This window comes from Petromyzon marinus, chromosome 5 (assembly GCF_048934315.1).
Source record: "Petromyzon marinus isolate PM22_M1 ecotype Great Lakes invasive population chromosome 5, UKy_Petmar_22M1.pri1.0, whole genome shotgun sequence".
Taxonomy (NCBI): Eukaryota; Metazoa; Chordata; class Hyperoartia; order Petromyzontiformes; family Petromyzontidae; genus Petromyzon; species Petromyzon marinus.
The window spans coordinates 19,463,392-19,481,360 of record NC_133671.1 but is presented as its reverse complement, the minus strand read 5'-3'; the positions used below and the strand labels follow the sequence as shown (position 1 = coordinate 19,481,360).

Here is a 17,969-nt window from a genome sequence, read left to right as displayed (position 1 = left end):
AGGAGCGATAACGCTGTTTTGGTTGCTGCGAGAATGGGGGCAGAGGGCATCAGAGTCAATTGCGGTGGCAGTGGCCACGGCACTTTGCCAAAGTGTGGTGGTGGAAGGGAGTCCGGCCATGAGCCGTAACGTGATCCAGCCGCAGAGAATTAATAACAGGCAGACGTGGAGGGGAAGGGGTGGAGGTGGTGGTGGTGTTGGAGGGGGGGGGGGTCAAACCCCGTAACCCACTCTGGCGGTAATTTGAGCTCTATAGGATCTGCGACGGGCGGGTGAGTGGGTTGGAGCAGGAAGCAGTGGACGGCCCTGACTGGCCCCCGTAACCTATGGTGCGCGAGTGTGTGAGAGTGTGCGTGGAGTGTGCGTGAGAGTATGCGTGGGGTGTGTGTGTGTGTAGGGTGTGCGTGAGAGTGTGCGTGGAGGTGTGTGTGCGTGCGTGTCGACGATTACATGAACCGGTCCTGGGCTTCCACTCGGACGACTGAGCCTCAAATGAGTTCCCGCTGCGGTGTGTTATATGACATCGCCACTGGGGAGACAAAGGCGGCCGGGCGTGGTGCTGGCCACAAATGATAGTTTGACGAAGTGGCTTATCACGTGGACATTTAAACGCACGTGGTTTCTAAATGAGGACCCTGATACCTAAACGCACGTGGTTTCTAAATGAGGACCCTGAGAAAAATCCCGCGACCACGGGGGGAGAGAGAAAAAGCAAACTCCAAATATACAGCAGCAGGCGTCAGGGTTGGGATCTACCCCACGACCTCCTGTATACCTGGCAAGGTAGTTAACATCTCCTAGCCACCGTGGTGATGATGAGAGAGACGCGCAAACTCCAAATATACAGCAGCAAGCGTCAGGGTCGGGATCGAACCCACGACCTCCTGTATACCAGGCAAGGTAGTTAACATCTCCTATCCACCGTGATGATGATGAGAGACCGCAAACTCCAAATATACAGCAGCAGGCGTCAGGGTCGGGATCGAACCCACGACCTCCTGTATACCCGGCGAGGTAGTTAACATCTCCTAGCCACCGTGATGATGAGAGAGAGACACGCAAACTCCAAATGTACAGCAGCGTCAGGGTCGGGATCAAACCCACGACCTCCTGTACACCTGCGAGGTAGTTAACATCTCTTAGCCACCAGTGTGCCACTACTTCCCAGCGTCTGCGTGCCACCGAATGCACAATTCCCTACCCAGCACCTCTGTGATGCACCGCTGCGTGAATGCACGCACACCGCACCACATCTGCCGTTTGACCGCATATTAAACGCGAATATCCATAATCGCCGCCCCCTAGCCTCCTGCTCGGGCCACGTACAGTGCCGGCTGTGGCTGCTGAGAATACTATAAAATAAAATAAGTAATATTTTAAAAAACTTTTTTTTAAACACGCTTTTATGAAACGTACTAGTAATGTCAGAACTCCACGACTCCAGGAAGTGGCCCCGAAGCTCGCCACGACGTAAGGGGCCGTGGGCAATTACAGCCAACGTCAGTTGAGCGTGGACAATTAGACCCAAGCAGAAACATACCATATAAAAAAGAACGTTTAAAAATATATTTTTTTATTTTTTATGATAGAATATAGTATTGTCATCAGTATGACATGAGTATACCAAGTTTGCATTCGATACCACATTGGGAAGTGGGTTAAAATTCAGTTACAAGATTTGAGGATACAACGACAACAACAAGAGAGTTGAATAAAAATGTGTAATAATAATAAAAAAGCGTGTAATAAAAAATGTGTTTTACCATATAAGGCCCACTGAGCTATATAGCTCTTTTTTCGGAAGCGACACGGCTAGCACAAATGATAGCTCAACGAAGTTGGCTTATCATCATCATCACGTGGAAATTTGACGTTGATTCTAAATGTGGAGGGAAAAAATCTAAAGACCCGGAGAAAAATCCACGCGACCACGGGGAGAGAGAGACACGCAGACTCCAAATATACAGCAGCAGCAGGCGTCAGGCTCAGGATCAAACCCACGGCCTCCTGTATACCAGGCGAGGTAGTTAACATCTCCTAGCCACCGTGGCGCCCCCTTCACGTGAGGGAGGAGGCATCGTCGGCATTATCTGCGATAAATCCACTGCTGGATGAAAGCCCCGCTACCCCCCCCGCTACCCCCCCGCTACCCCCCAAGCTGTCACCATCTCTCACGGCCTCGAGATGCAATATCTGTCAACCCGCTCATAGCGCATTAGCCGATTACATCGCTCCGTCTCCGCAGAGGACAGATTCCCGGGAGTATTTTTCCTCCTTTGGGCTGCCACTCCATAATTCGTCTCGACCTACCCGCCAGTATGTCCGAGCCCGGCCGGACCTTTACCAACAGGGCAAACATTTTTTTTTACTTAATTACCCTGCGAGCTTCCTCCAATCCACGTGTCCCCCCCACCTCCCTCCCCAGCATGCACCTCTCAACCAGCAGTAGACCGAGCATGGCTGATCATGACGATGACGGTCAACCTCCAGTGCTTGCACGAGAGAGGGCAGATGGCAGCGCCTCTCGTCACCAGCGTAACAATCCCACAAAACCATTCACCAATTCACACGGCTCTGCCAGACGATTGCACGCATAATTCGACTCCGTTTTGGATTGTGGGAGGTGGAGTGGGGGGGTGGAGTGTGGGGGGGGGGGTGGAGTGTGGGGGGGGTAGAGTGGAGTGGGGGGGAGCAAGGAGGAGGCGGGTGGGGGGCCATCAAAGCCATGAACACCCGCCTACAAATCCTACGAACCGCCCGCCCTAATAAGAAAATGCGCATCATTACAAATTCCTGCCAGCACCGCAGACAGGATATTTAATACAGATATTAAATTACGTAATAAGGGGAGAGGGGGGGGAGATGGCGGGGAGCGGTGGTGGGGTGTAGGGGTGGGCAGTCCTCTTGTGGGGGGGGGGGGGGGAGCGGTGGTGCAGCGGTTAGCGCTACGCTGCGTTACGAGCCCCGCGGCACGAGTTCAATTTCCCGCTCACGGCCAACACCGGTGACGATTATCTGAATCGGCACCGGGCCTCCCCTAGGTCGACTCGGCCTCAAATGAGTAACCCGTGCGATGTGTAAAAACATCGCCACACTGGGGAGACAAAGGCGGCCGAGCGTGGTTGCTGGCCACCCACCCCCCGTTGTGTACAGTTCCGGCCTACACAAGTGCTGCGACTCGCTACGAACAGCAGCACTTGCCCCAGCAGTCTGTTACAGGCTACACTGGGGGGGGGATCTTTGTCTTTGTGCAGCCCTCAGTCCAAATTCAATATCAACGAGCTAAGCCCCCCCCCCAACCCCCACGGGCCCAGAGAGAAAGAACGCCGCTCAGAAATCCTCGCCACCACGGCGTCTCCGTACCACCGCCAGAGCAGAGAGCACAGCACAGGGTGCTCTCCAGATGTCTCGTCGGAATCGGAATATTTGTTTGTACTGCAGGAGGTATCCGATGAGCAATAAAGCTCTTCCCCCCCCCCCACTCCCCAAACACAGATGTCCCGGTAACGTTCGGGGTACGAACGTTACAATAAAAATAAACAGGATAGGAATAAATTCGTTTGTTTCGGTAAAGTCACGTAGAAAGAAAATAAATTAAATAATATAATACGACGTTTCGATTGCAACACAAGCAACCATCATCAGGTAAGAATGAATGAGAAAACAAAACCTAGTAAACTTAGAAATATAATGAAATACAACACAGAGAGTCGGCTAACACAACAGTCAACACCCCACCTGGTTGATTAACGTTCTTCCAAAGATGGCTAAATTTGAGAGAGAGACAAAACACAGTCACGTTGACACATAGACAGACACACAAGCAGATAGAGACACACACATCAACAGAGAGACACACACATAGACAAACAGAGAGACACACATCAACAGAAACACACACATAGACAAACAGAGAGACAGACACATCAACAGAGAGACACACATATCAACAGAGAGAGACACACAAATCAACAGAGAGACACACACATCAACAGAGACACACACACACATAGACAAACAGAGACACACACACATCAACAGAGAGACACACACATATACAAACAGAGAGACACATACACATCAACAAAGAGACACACACACAACAGAGAAACACACACATCAACAGAGAGACACACACACACATCAACAGAGAGACACACACATCAACAGAGACACACACATCAACAGAGAGACACACACATCAACAGAGAGACACACACACATCAACAGAGAGACACACACATCAACAGAGAGACACACATCAACAGGGAGACACACACGTAGACAAACAGAGAGACACACATCAACAGAGAGACACACACACATCAACAGAGAGACACACACATAGACAAACAGAGAGACACACACATCAACAGAAACACACACATAGACAAACAGAGAGACACACACATCAACAGAGAGACACACACATCAACAGAGAGACACACACGTAGACAAACAGAGAGACACACACATCAACAGAGAGACACACACATCAACAAAGAGACACATCAACAGAGAGACACACATAGACAAACAGAGAGGCACACATCAACAGAGAGACACATACACATCAACAAAGAGACACACACATAGACAAACAGAAAGACACACACATTAACAGAGAGACATACACACATCAACAGAAAGACACACACATAGACAAACAGAGAGACGACTCTGTGTCGAGGCCTTAAATAAAGAGGGGGGTGGTGCAGAGAGAGAGGGGGGATTGGGGTAGATCGGAGTGCAATGTACAAGAAAGATAAACAAATCACCCAGACACAAACAATTAATCCGTAAAACAGATTTTTTTAGGATAGATCGAGTAAATATACAAATGTGTCATTAAACCCGCCACCACCCGACACAGACAATTCGTGAGGTTTTGTCACGTAAATAGAACGTGGCCAATTCGTTACTAATACAGCACTAGTGTAGTGTATTGTGAATAGTAGTGTAGTGTATAGTGTAGTATACTAATACAGCACTTGTGTAGTGTATTGTGAATAGTAGTGTAGCGTATAGTGTAGTATACTAATACAGCACTAGTGTATAGTGTAGTGTATAGTGTAGTGTATAAGTGTAGTGTATAGTGTAGTGTATGGTGTAGTATACTAGTACAGCACACCGGTGTGTTGGAGAGCCAAGCCACAACATTTACAATCTGAGTACGACGTTTCGCCAGTAATTACAACCAGCTTCATCAGGCGACAGCCAGATTTAATTAAAACTACACCACCCCCATCCTACCAGCCAAAGGTCACTGAGATGTTAACCATTTAATTCCCCATTTAATTCTCCAACATTGAATGTGTTTTCCTAAAGTAAGGTATATTTAAAAACAGACATGGATAAGCACGAGGGGGGAAACAACATCGTAGGGGGGGGTCAATAATGTACGTATATGTTTGAACTTCTTTCGCACCGTACGCAGCCAATGGTCTGGGTCTCATCAGCGGATTCGAGTCATGTGGAAGAGACACTGTCATTGGCAAGGACACTCCCTTTAAACGACGGGGCCCTATTTAATGTACAGAGTGCTCCAGATGTCTTGTTACCCCGCCATTTAAAACTTAATTCTCTAAAAGTATGAATATTCTTTTTTCAAATAACAAAGTCGGGTTTATTTAAAAACAAAAATGAATTTGCACGGGGGGGGGGGAAATGTTTAGGGTCACAGGACATCTGGACCACCCTGCACTTTTGAGGTTTTCCCTGGCTGTAGGCAAACTGTCTCATCACACCCAGACAGAAAGAGACGCATACAGAGATACAACAAAGCCTAAGATTCCCCATGTAGCCTTTAACGGACTGTACACACAGGGATACACACATTGTGTGTGTGTGCTGTGTGTGTGCTGTGTGTGTGTGTGTGCTGTGTGTGTATGGTGTGTGTGCTGTGTGTGTATGGTGTGTGTGCTGTGTGTGTGTTGTATGTGCTGTGTGTGCTGTGTGTATGGTGTGTGTGCTATGTGTGTGTGCTGTGTGTGCTATGTGTGTGCCGTGTGTGTATGGTGTGTGTGCTGTGTGTGATGTGTGTGCTGTGTGTGTGCTATGTGTGTGTGCTGTGTGTGCAGTGTGTGTGTGTGCTGTCTATGTGCTGTGTGTGCTGTATGTGTGTGTGTTGTACGTATGTGTGCTGTATGTGTGTGTGCTGTATGTGTGTGTGCTGTGTGTGTGCCACTCGGAAGACAGCTGTCGTCTCGTAAGTTTCGCTTGGTGCACCCCTTTTTTTTAGAACGCATCTACTACTTCTAACTACCTGTGCGGTGCACCCCTAGGTGATCAGAGAGAGTCAGAAGAGCCCTCGCCTACATTAAACAGGAGATTGCAGGCGGACAACAACAATTCATAGAATGCCGGCACGTTCCGTTTCAATTTAATTATCCTTCATAGGTGCTCGCTGAACGGCACTTGCCCCCAACAGTCTGTTGAGGCTATACGGGGGATCTTTGTATTTGTCTTGGTGGTGTGGCTGTTAGCACGCTGCGCTACGAACCCGGCGACACGAGTTCCAATTCCCGCTCACGGCCAACATCGGTGACGATTCTGGGCCTCCCCTGGGTTGACTCGGCCTCAAATGAGTGCCTTGTGCAGTGTGTAAACATCGTCACTGGGGAGACAAAGGCGGTCGGGCGTGGTGCTGGCCACCCACCCCCTCGTGTGGCGACCTTCATAGGTGCTCACTAACAGCGCTTGCTCCCGCTCTGTGTGAATGAATAGGTGAGCACGCGTGGCACTTAAAAGTGCACATAGCCTGGCACAAGGGCCGTGGTGACGTCACCGCCACTTATTGGCTGTTGTTGTTGTGTGTGAGTCATTGTCTTCTCGCCCCACTGCTCTGCATGAGTTCCCTCCGGGTGTTTCGGTTCCCCCCGTAGCTAACAAAAGCATACACGGATGTCCACCGGTAATGACCAAACATCCCAATAGGGGGGGAGGGGGGGGATACCCCGCAAGTGACTTAACCGGGCTTCCCCACAGCTGCAGTAACATCGCCCCCCCCCCCCCCCACACACATCTATTATACTGCTAAGACTTGGCACGACCCTCTTAAATCATCAGTCTTGAGACTCAAGCGAAATTTCTCCTTGGGTAATTCTACCACGTACAATAAATTAAACAATCACCATTCTGTGCATCCAGAGAAGGTGCATCTCATAAAAGTTTTTAAAAAATGTAATATATATAAACAAAATTTAAGAACCCAAAACAAGTGTCACGCGCGATATACCCTCAAATGATGGACCGATTGGAGGGGCCACATGGGACTCACTGCCCCTACCACAGAAGGCCCAACGATCCGGGGAAGAGCAAAGTAATGCATACCTGTCAACCCATATCTGTCAACCTATACGGTATACCCCGTATTCTTGTACAAGGAAATCTGTTTTTCCGGTCCATATGGCATACAGCCGTTTCAATACGGGCAAAAACATTTTGTCTATTTGTTTGTGTTTCTCCCTAGTGATGGGACTTTGTAGGATGAACCTTGAGATTTATAAGGGGGCACCGGGTGACCAATACGGTCTGAAATGGTCTGTGATAAGGTAGTTCACTGATAAGGGGTTGACGGATATGTTAACCAGGAGGAGGGGAAGACGAGAGGGGGGGAGGAGGTGTGGAGAATAACGTATCCCCCACTGTCTCTTCACTCATTTTCGGAGGGTGGATGCCACCCACTTTCGCCGACTTGACATAATCAGCAGTGTGTGCGAAAAAAATGTATCCCGTGATATTATGGCTGCTCACCCGAAGCTACAAATGCTCCGATTCGTGTGGCATTGTCTTTGTGCTGTTCGCCTTTTGGCGTCGATCTCTGGCCTGACACCGGTAGTGAGACTAGACTACAAAGAAGCCTGCTGGCTCTGGTGTAGGCCAATCAGTTTCAAATACAATGCAAATATTATCAGAGCATTGATTTATTTGCATGTTCACCACCACAAGTACCGTGTGATTAATGCAGACTTGGTTCCTTATTGGTGTTTGCAGACCTTAACACCCGTTGTATTGCCGGAAAGGGGAAAAACGATTATTATTATTTTTTTCAAAGTCTGGACTTGAGCAGGGAGACGGCAGCACGGATGGCTGGTAATAAAATAAAATCAGCGCGATGCCCGGGTGTTTATCGTTCTTGTTTCCCCTCACACTCACCTCGCAGGAGCAAAACAGGTCGTCACCCGTGCTATGGCTCGTCCAAGTGCTCAAACAGTCCCCCCCCCCCCCATCAAAGCAATATTAATCGCCTCGTCTCACCAAAGTCAGCCTCCACCTCATCCGAATTCACCACGAGTTACAAATGTGTGGCCCAAAGTGGAAAAGGAAACGATCTGGCGGGCCTGGGTGTGGATCAGCGACACGCAACACCTCACCTCGGAATGCCCGGGGTGCCACTTTTCCACGAATTGAAATCCCCTGCGGTAGGCCTGTGGTGGAGGGGGGGCGAGCCAAATCGCTCTCTTCCCCGCAGTCAATCACCGCACGACGGCGACTGTACCAGTGACGTCGCGAGCCAGATTCTATTTTGAGTTGTTATGAAGCAGCAGTATTAGCAACAGCAGCGACATTCAGCAGCAGCAGCAGCAGAAGAAGTCATATCTGCTGTTAGCGGCAGCAAATTCATAAGAGCAGCAGCAGCAGCAAAACCATCAGGAACAGCAGCAGCCAGAACACTCGCAACAGTGGCAAATTCAGCATCAACATTTGCATCGGCAGCCACTCAGTGGCAACGACAGCAGTTGACTCGGCCACAGCAGCTGCAACAGCAACAAACTGCAACGGTATTAGCGGCAACATTATAGCACATTCTACACGAGCACCATCGGCAGCAACAAGGCGATGAAAGTTTGAGCGGTCATCTCTTGGCCTTGAATGGGCATGCAAAATCAGCTGGAGCGACGTAAAAAAACAGCGACGGAACAGCTGGGCCGACGCAACCGCTGGGCCATGTCCTTTTTTTCCACTCAGAATCAGATTATTGATTTATACTGGAGGAATCCGATGAGCTACAAAGCTGTTTTTCACCTATGTCCGGTAGAGTCCTCCTGGGACCCTCGTGCTCGTGAGGGTGCTCGCTGCCTCTCAGGCTGCTTGGCCAAAATCCACGGCGAGCGTTTTGCCTTTGCGGCGAAGTAGTGGGGCCCACAGCTGGCGTGCATCGACCGGTCATCTCAGTCGGCCAACCCATGGCACCTTGCTGGGTCTTTCCCCGAGACCTCCTCCCTTTCGGCAGCGAGCTTTTCGACCCTTCACGCGAGAGCCTCAAAGTGGACCTCGCCTGGCACAGGCGCCCCGTGGTGATTGATGCCAACGTCACTTAGTGGCGAACGCCACCGGGTGTTGGTTTACTGGTCCCGGAGTGTTTCGTTGCCCGCACGTCGCCGCTCACGCGGCCACGCACCACGCCTCGCTCGTTGGTCACAGATGCAGTGAGACACTGGTAGTGAGATACTGGTAGTGAGACACTGCTCGTGAGACACTAGTAGTGTGACACTGGTAGTGAGATACTGGTAGTGAGACACTGCTAGTGTGACACTACTAGTGTGACACTGGTAGTGTGACATTGGTAGTGAGACACTGGTAGTGAGATACTGGTAATGAGACACTGCTAGTGAGACACTGCTAGTGTGACACTGGTAGTGAGATACTAGTAGTGAGACACTGCTAGTGTGACACTACTAGTGTGACACTGGTAGTGAGACACTGGTAGTGAGATACTGCTAGTGAGACACTGCTAGTGAGACACTGCTAGTGAGACACTGCTAGTGTGACACTGGTAGTGAGATACTAGTAGTGAGACACTGCTAGTGTGACACTACTAGTGTGACACTGGTAGTGAGACACTGGTAGTGAGATACTGCTAGTGAGACACTGCTAGTGTGACACTGGTAGTGTGACATTGGTAGTGAGACACTGGTAGTGAGATACTGGTAGTGAGACACTGCTAGTGAGACACTGCTAGTGTGACACTGGTAGTGAGATACTGGTAGTGAGACACTGGTAGTGTGACACTGGTAGTGAGACACTGGTAGTGAGATACTGCTAGTGAGATACTGGTAGTGAGACACTGGTAGTGAGACACTGGTAGTGAGACACTGGTAGTGTGACACTGGTAGTGAGACACTGGTAGTGAGATACTGGTAGTGAGATACTGTTAGTGAGACATTGGTAGTGAGACACTGGTAGTGAGATACTGGTAGTGAGACACTGCTAGTGTGACACTGGTAGTGAGACACTGGTAGTGAGATACTGGTAGTGAGACACTGGTAGTGTGACACTAGTAGTGTGACACTGCTAGTGAGACACTGCTAGTGTGACACTGGTAGTGAGATACTGGTAGTGAGACACTGCTAGTGAGACACTGCTAGTGAGACACTGGGTAGTGAGACATTGGTAGTGAGACACTGCTAGTGTGACATTGGTAGTGAGACACTGGTAGTGAGACACTGCTAGTGAGACATTGCTAGTGAGACACTGGTAGTGAGACACTGCTAGTGAGACACTGGTAGTGAGACACTGCTAGTGAGACATTGGTAGTGAGACACTGCTAGTGAGACACTGGTAGTAAGACACTGCTAGTGAGACTAGCCCATCACGGAGAACAAGGCTGCCTCTCTGGTGTATGCCAATCAGTTTAAAAGACAATGCGTCTATTTATCAGAGCCATATTTATTTGCATGTTTTGCCACAAGCGTGTGTGGTTAATGCAGAATCGATTATTTGCAAAAGGTGTCTCTCTATTTGGTGTGTGAACGTCTCAACGCCTGTTTTATTGGCATGAAAGGGTTTTTCAAAAATAATAATGTTCTTTTTCATAGCAGTGGGGAGGGGAACGACAGCACGAACGGCTGGTGGGAGTTTTCACGCGTTGCATTTGGTGTCAACATGCAGTGGAACAACGGAAGGTATGCACGATCCACTGCTGGATGAAGGTCTCCCCGTGCCGTGGAGGTCGTGAGAGCCTCGAGCGAGGAACCGCGCAGCCCTTGGCCTAGTGTTTACATGTACTGTACGTCAACTGTACGTCAACTGTACGTCAATTGTATGTCAACTGTACGTCAACTGTACGCCTCCATACAACAGCGTGGTCCAGATGTCTTGTGACCCCCCCAATTAATTGACCCTGAAAATTGTGTGTGGGGTTTCCCCCCCCCCCCCGTGCATATTAATTCATGTTTTTTTTTAAACAAAACCTTACTTTATATAAAATATATGTTTTATAAAAATTAAGTGGCGGTGGTGGTGGGGGGGTCACAAGACATCTGGACCACCCTGTACAGTGCGTTGTCATTGCACTCCAAGCTGAGGGCCCTCGCCACACCTTGCGGAGCGTGAAGAATGTTTGACCATACTTCACCACGCTGGTCAATGTGGGTTGGTGAAGGATTATATGGTGATATGGTGTTGGGGGGGACAAGTTTCCAGGACACGCTTCAGATATCCCTCGCAACTGCTGTCAACCGTGTACAGTTGAAACTTCTTTCGCACCGTACGTATCCAAACCGTGCTAATCGGAGGTTGCAGGTATTGTTGTGGGGTGGGGGGGGTAGAAGTACAACAAACTAACACACACACACAAAATAAAACACGACAAAGATAACCGTGGTGAAGTAACGCAGGCTCAGGTCGCCGGGTTCATAGCTGCGGTAGCGTGATTTCCGTGTACGAGACGGATCTTACAATCAGTCGCGATAACATTTCTCTGAAAAAAAATATACACACAGAGACGGGTCTCTTTTTTTACAACAAAAAATATATACACACAGAGACGGGTCTCTTTTTTTTACAACAAATATATATACACACACAGAGACGGATCTTTTTTTTCTACAACAAAAAAAATATATACACAGACGGATCTCTTTTTTACAACAAAATATAAATATATACACACAGAGACGGGTCTTTTTTTACAACAACAACAAATTGTGGGGGACGGAGTGAATGTAGTGAACCACGGCGTTCGTTTTGGCATTCGAGAGCTGACGATCGCTATCGATGTGATTCACGATCTCTTGTGAGGAGGAGGAGAAGAATAAGAAGACATCGCATCGTTTGACTCCATCAAGGAGATCTGTTTTGGTTTTAGGGGAGTCTTTTTATTATTTTACACGCTTTTATTTAACTCACTCTGTCTCGTTGTGGTATCCTCAAATCTTGTAACTCAATGTTAACCCACTTCCCAATGTGGTATCGACTGAAAACTTGGTATACTTGTGTCATACTGATGACAATACCATATTCTATCATTAAAAATTAAAAAATATATTTTTAAACATTCTTGTTCATATGTTATGCTTCGCCTTGGGTCTAATTGGTCCACGGTCCCCTTACGTTGTGGCAAGCTTCGGGGCCACTTCCTGGAGTCGTGGAGTTCTTCCATTACTAGTACGGTACATTTCATTAAAGCGTGTTTAAAAAAAAAGTTTTTTGTAATATTACTTATTTCTTTAAACCGAGAACTCGGGCGATGTTGAAACACCCGCACGGTGCTGAGCTTCACGACTGGGTTTGACTTAACAACACGACAAGCATCAAGGGTGCTGACCACGGTTGTGAATGATTAAAGTCAAATTCAGAAGTACTTCTGTGAAATTTTGATTTAAAGCTTTCGTGACTGCAAGGACTCATATTCTTGGTTCTTTCGGTAAAGTCACCACGTGGAAGGGAAACAATAAAATAATAGAAATATAAAACAATAAAATTCCCACAGCAAGAACATTTTTCAAATTTTCTTGCTGTGGTTTTCACACCTGATGATGATTGCTTGTGTTGCAGTCGAAACATCGTGAGAATTTTATAGTTTTATAGTTTTATTATTTTATTGTTTCCCTTCTACATGACTTTACCGAAAGAACCAAGAATACTTCTGTGAAGTCACCATCTGGAACCAATCATTCCCCGACGCAGGGGCGATGCCACTGCTCCCTGCGAGGATTTCAAAATGTAAACGACGTCTGTGAAAGAGAGCTTCATAGCTCATCGGATTTCTCCAGAATTGACAAAGATTCTGATCCTGTAGGTATCAAACTTGATTTGAAGCTTTCGTGACTGCAGGGTACGGTTAGTTCTACCTGATGACGGTTGCTTGTGTTGCAATCGAAACGTCGTACTCTGTTATTTTACTCATTTTATTTCTACGTGACTTTACCGAAAGAACCCAAGAGCAGTTCCTGTAGGTATGTTGAACTTTTTTCGCGCCGTACGTGTCCAACCACGCTAATCGGCGGGGCGAGTGACGTGCGATCGTGCCGGTCACTGGTCCCATGGGCAGATTTCACGACGGCGTTGGCGGTGGTTTGGGGCCGTCCATAAATGACGTCACGCGATTTTGGACGATTTTTGACCCCCACCCCCTTCGTCACGCGGCGTCACAAAAAGTCAGACCCCCCCTCAAATATGACGTCACAAAGCTCTGCCCCCCCCCCAAAATATATATAAAACATGCTTCAAATCGCTTTAAACTATTGTCATTGTAGTGCTGCACTCTGATGTTGTAGGAGAAAACATTTATTTAAAAAAGTCTATATAATTAAGTAGAACGTGTTGTCTATATTTAAAGTTGCGCATTTTGATGTGACGTCACATTTCTCAAACCCCCCCCCCTCGTCACACATCGTCACAAATGTCTGACCCCCCCCCCCAGGTGCGTGACGTCATTTATGGACGGCCCCTTAGCGCACTGCGCTACGAACCCAGCGACCCCATTTCCATTGCCTCCTACAACTAAACTTCCGAACATCGGTGGCGTGGTGAAGTATGGTCAAACGACCGTCACGAATACTGTGCTATCACGGCACGGGCAGTTGATGGAGGTGCTTGTTATCCAGCAGTGGATTGACGACAAAGGCCCGTGCGCCACCAATTTGATGGGTATGCACAGAGAAACAATTATCACAGCGGTCCTACGACTGATGATGGGGCGACCCGAGTGGTGAGATGCTAACTACCTCAGCTGGTATATACAGGAGATCGTGGCTTCTATCGCCGATCCTGATGCCAGTATATTTGGAGTTTGCATATTATCTCCACATGGTCACGTGGATTTTTTCCAGGTTTCTAAGGTTTTTCCCTCCGCATTTATACTCAACGCTGCGTTTACAGATTATTATTTTTTTGGCTGCTATACATTTCCACGTGATAAGCCACTTCGTCGGGCTATCGTTTGTGGCCAGGTGGCTTCTGAAAAAGAGCTATGTAGCTCAGTGGGCCTTACGTGGTAAAAATCTTTTTTAAGTTTAGTTGAGTAGTTTAGATGAAATAGAAAAATAATCCCCTTTCACAAACACTTCACAACACGCGACAAAAATAACACTCCCAGCTGCTTCTCATTGTACGTTCTTTCCTTAGCCACGGGTGAGATTCATCGCCTCTCAAGAAAAGTGCACCTTCATTGCCATGGTTACCTGAAAAACACGAAGTCTTTTTTTTGGACAATTTAATTGAGGACATTTTTTTCAAATTAGCCTCTCGAGGTTGGTGAAGATGAGAACGATGCTGACGATGATAAAGACGACGACGACGATGATGCACAATGGCCCATCGTTCAAAACCGTTACGTCACGGAACGTTTTGACCGAAGAACGACGGACGAACTTCTTTCAACCCTCCTGACCCAGCGGATAAATATCCCTGGATTTTTCCAGCAGATTTTGAGTAAAGGAGACGCATCGCAACTGAGGGAAATTGTGCTCCCAAACCTAACATTGATGATTTCCGCGATATGTTTTGGAGTTGAGTTCTTTCGAGCCGAGGGCTCTCAGTGCGATGTTTTTTTAGGTCGTTACCACGTCCTGACACCTTCAGGAACTCAATCGGGAAGCTCGCTCTCTCCCCCTATTACGCGAGAGAAAGACAGTTCCTGAATAGGCTGAGAACGGCACGTGGAGCGAAACGTCGGACATCGTGCCGAACAACACGCCGTACAAGCTTAAAACAACAGAACTACCACGGTACAACCGCAAAAAACCTACGCTCCTTTTTTCAACAGAAACTGGCCAAACATCGCGATGCAGGACCCACCTAAATACAGTCTAGAGACTCAGTGAGGTCACAATAATTTGTAATTACGCGCAAACCCCTGGATATAGATGTAAACCCTTGGGAAAAGTAAAGTTAATCTCGAAAAAAGTTCACCCAGGTCTCCATTGAAAATACTCCCGATCTCATGGGGTTATAATTTTGGCAATAATTATTTCAACTGCTACAGCATTTGTAATTACAGTCCCATTGCCAATCCACTACCGGACGATGGTGCCGTGAATTCGGTGTAGTCTACACGTGATCCTACGTGAATAACAGCACTACAGATTACCTAGATCAAGGCCACCGATTCACAGCTCTGTTCTGCTACAATATTCACATCGCTGCAGATGGTACAGATTTACTGACATTCCGCGGTCTATAAATTGACACCGCTAATTTCTAAAGATGTGTTGGATCTCTCCATTCTTCCTCTTCACATAATTGTAAGTTAGTGTATATAGATCCCACTACAAATCCGACAACACCCACACCACCACAACGACAACAAATCGTGATTCACAAATGAAATCGTGGCTTAGAATCAGGATTCATTAAAATTAATCTTCATTTATATCAGTCATTATCAATCCACTGCTGGTTGAAGGCCCCCCCAAGCCCGCCACTGCCTCTAATGGCCCTTGCAATATGTTGAACTTCTTTCGCACCGTACATAGCCAACCGTGCTAATCGAAGGTGGCGGGGGAAGGACAACAAACTGGACACAAAAAGCAGTTCGAAACAAATGAGTTTTCAATCGAGGTGATTTAAAAGTGCAAAGCTCCAGTTGCTTCCTAATATTGGACGGAAGAGCGCTCCGCACGCGGCCCCCATCGGTGGGAACACTGATGAGCTGTCAACTTAACCACCTCCTGGCATGAAGAGTCTGAGCTGTTATTATATAATAATAAAGTCGTCGTTGCTGGGAAGAAAAAGTCCCGTATCCAAAAAAAACCACACCGTACGCAAACAGCACTGGCGCGCCTTCTTACCATCCATATCCGTTCCTCGACATAACAAAAATTAAAGTACGTTTTACGCACGCCCGTCAACCACACGGCCTTCGTTTTAGGAAAATATATGAGCGGACAATGTCTCCAACATCATCATCATCATATATCCGTATTTATACATTTAAAAAAAACATTTCTTGCACAGGACCGGTTCAAAGCAGCGTCTAGGAGCGGTTTCGACAACACTCAGTGTCTCATGAGCAGCAGAGCCAGGCTTGCTTGAACCTAAGCTGGTGAACTGCCAAATGTTTATAGTCAAGGAACTCTCTCACGCCTTGAGCTATGGGTCCTCTAGTTAGTTGGGCGGATAATGTGGGTGTGTGTGCAGTGGCGTATGTCGATGCCACGTACTCCATACGTCTGGTATGTGCGTATTGTGTGTGTGTGTGCGTGAATCTGTGTGTTTGGTCTATGTGTTTAGTGTAGTGTGTGAGTTGTGTTGTTTGGTTTGTTGTGTGTGCATGATTGCCTGTGTCATTGTGTGTGTGTGTACACTGTGTATGTTTGTGTTGGATGTACAGTACGGGGTGTGTATCGTGTGTGTCAGTGTAAATCATGTCCGTGTTGATGGGGAGTGGTGGCGCAGTAGATTCCCGCTCACGACCAATACCATCAATGACGGCGAGTATCTGAACCGGTCCTGGGCCTCCTCTAAGTCGACTCAGCCTTAAATTAGTACCTCGTGCGGTGTGTAAAAAAAACATCAGCACTGGGGAGACAAAGGCGCCCGGGAGTGGTGTTATCCAACCCCCTTCGTGTACCGTGCCGGCCTACATAGGTGCTCACTAACAGCACTTGCCCCAACAGTCTGCTCAAGGCTATACGGGGAACCTGTGTCATTGTGTCATCACCTACTTTAACAATTCACGTGTGGGACAAAGATCCATAAGAGGTCTTTTTTGGGGGGGTTTGATCTCGTAAATATAAATGTGTCGTTAAACCCGCCACCACCCGACACAGGCAACTAGTAAGGTTTGTCACGTAAACAGAACGTGCCAATTCGTTATTAGTACAGCACACTGGTGTGTTGGAGAGTAAACCCACGACAACATTCACAATTTATACTTAACGCGAATTAGCCAACACACACACACAAAAACCAAACCTCTGCTGGATAATATTGGTGGCGCAAGCTAATTCCTCCGACCACGTGTTAAAGTGGGACAAAGATGTAACCTCATTGGAAACCGGGAGCATCAGCCGGAGGATGACAGCCACGTTCCGTTCCCTCGTGCCCTACACTCGGCGGTGATTGATAATAATAATTATTTAGGAGTGTGGACTTTTGAGGAATTACCGCTGCGTTGGGGGATAGAGCAACGCTGTTTTTTTTAAAACTCCGCGTTAGCAGCGAGTCCTGCGCCGCCTGGCGGACTAAAATGCCTGCGCCAATTATAGTGCGAATTGTAAACTTTCTCCTCCTGCTGACTTCTACGACGACGGTGGGAGCGGGTGGTTTTTTAAAAAAAAATCCACGGAAGAACCCCCTCCGGCCAGTATTCCACGACTGCCGTGCCGATCCACTGCTGGATGAAGTCTTCCCCTCCATCGCTACGCAGTGTCGCTTACGATGGGGGGGGGGTGGCGGTGTGCGGGTCCGGTGTGTGTGTGTGTTTGACCATACTTCACCACGCTGGTATAAGGTGGCGTTTGGCGAACTGTGCGGGTGAGTTTTTTGTTTGTTGGGCAGTGAGCTCGGCTGGTGAGCATGGAACGAGTTTGGGGGCATCGTCGTCACTGAATGTTGTAGCCGCGTCTCGCCAGCCACAGACACGAACAAGGTAACGAGGAATTCGAGAGACGCTCCCTCCTGCACCACCAACCCCCATCCCCGACGTACCAGGTGGAGTGTACAACAACATTGCAGCTCAGCATCGAAACAAGTTACGAACCCTTGATCGACAACGGCTATCGTCGCTCTGGCTGTTATTG

General features: G+C 47.9%; 1 protein-coding gene across 2 annotated transcripts in view; it reads right to left on the bottom strand.

The window, feature by feature from the left end:
- The window catches only part of LOC116939188 (nuclear receptor corepressor 1-like), a 185,099-nt gene that overhangs the window by 165,971 nt on the left and 1,159 nt on the right, over window positions 1-17,969 (bottom strand). The window lies entirely within an intron of this gene.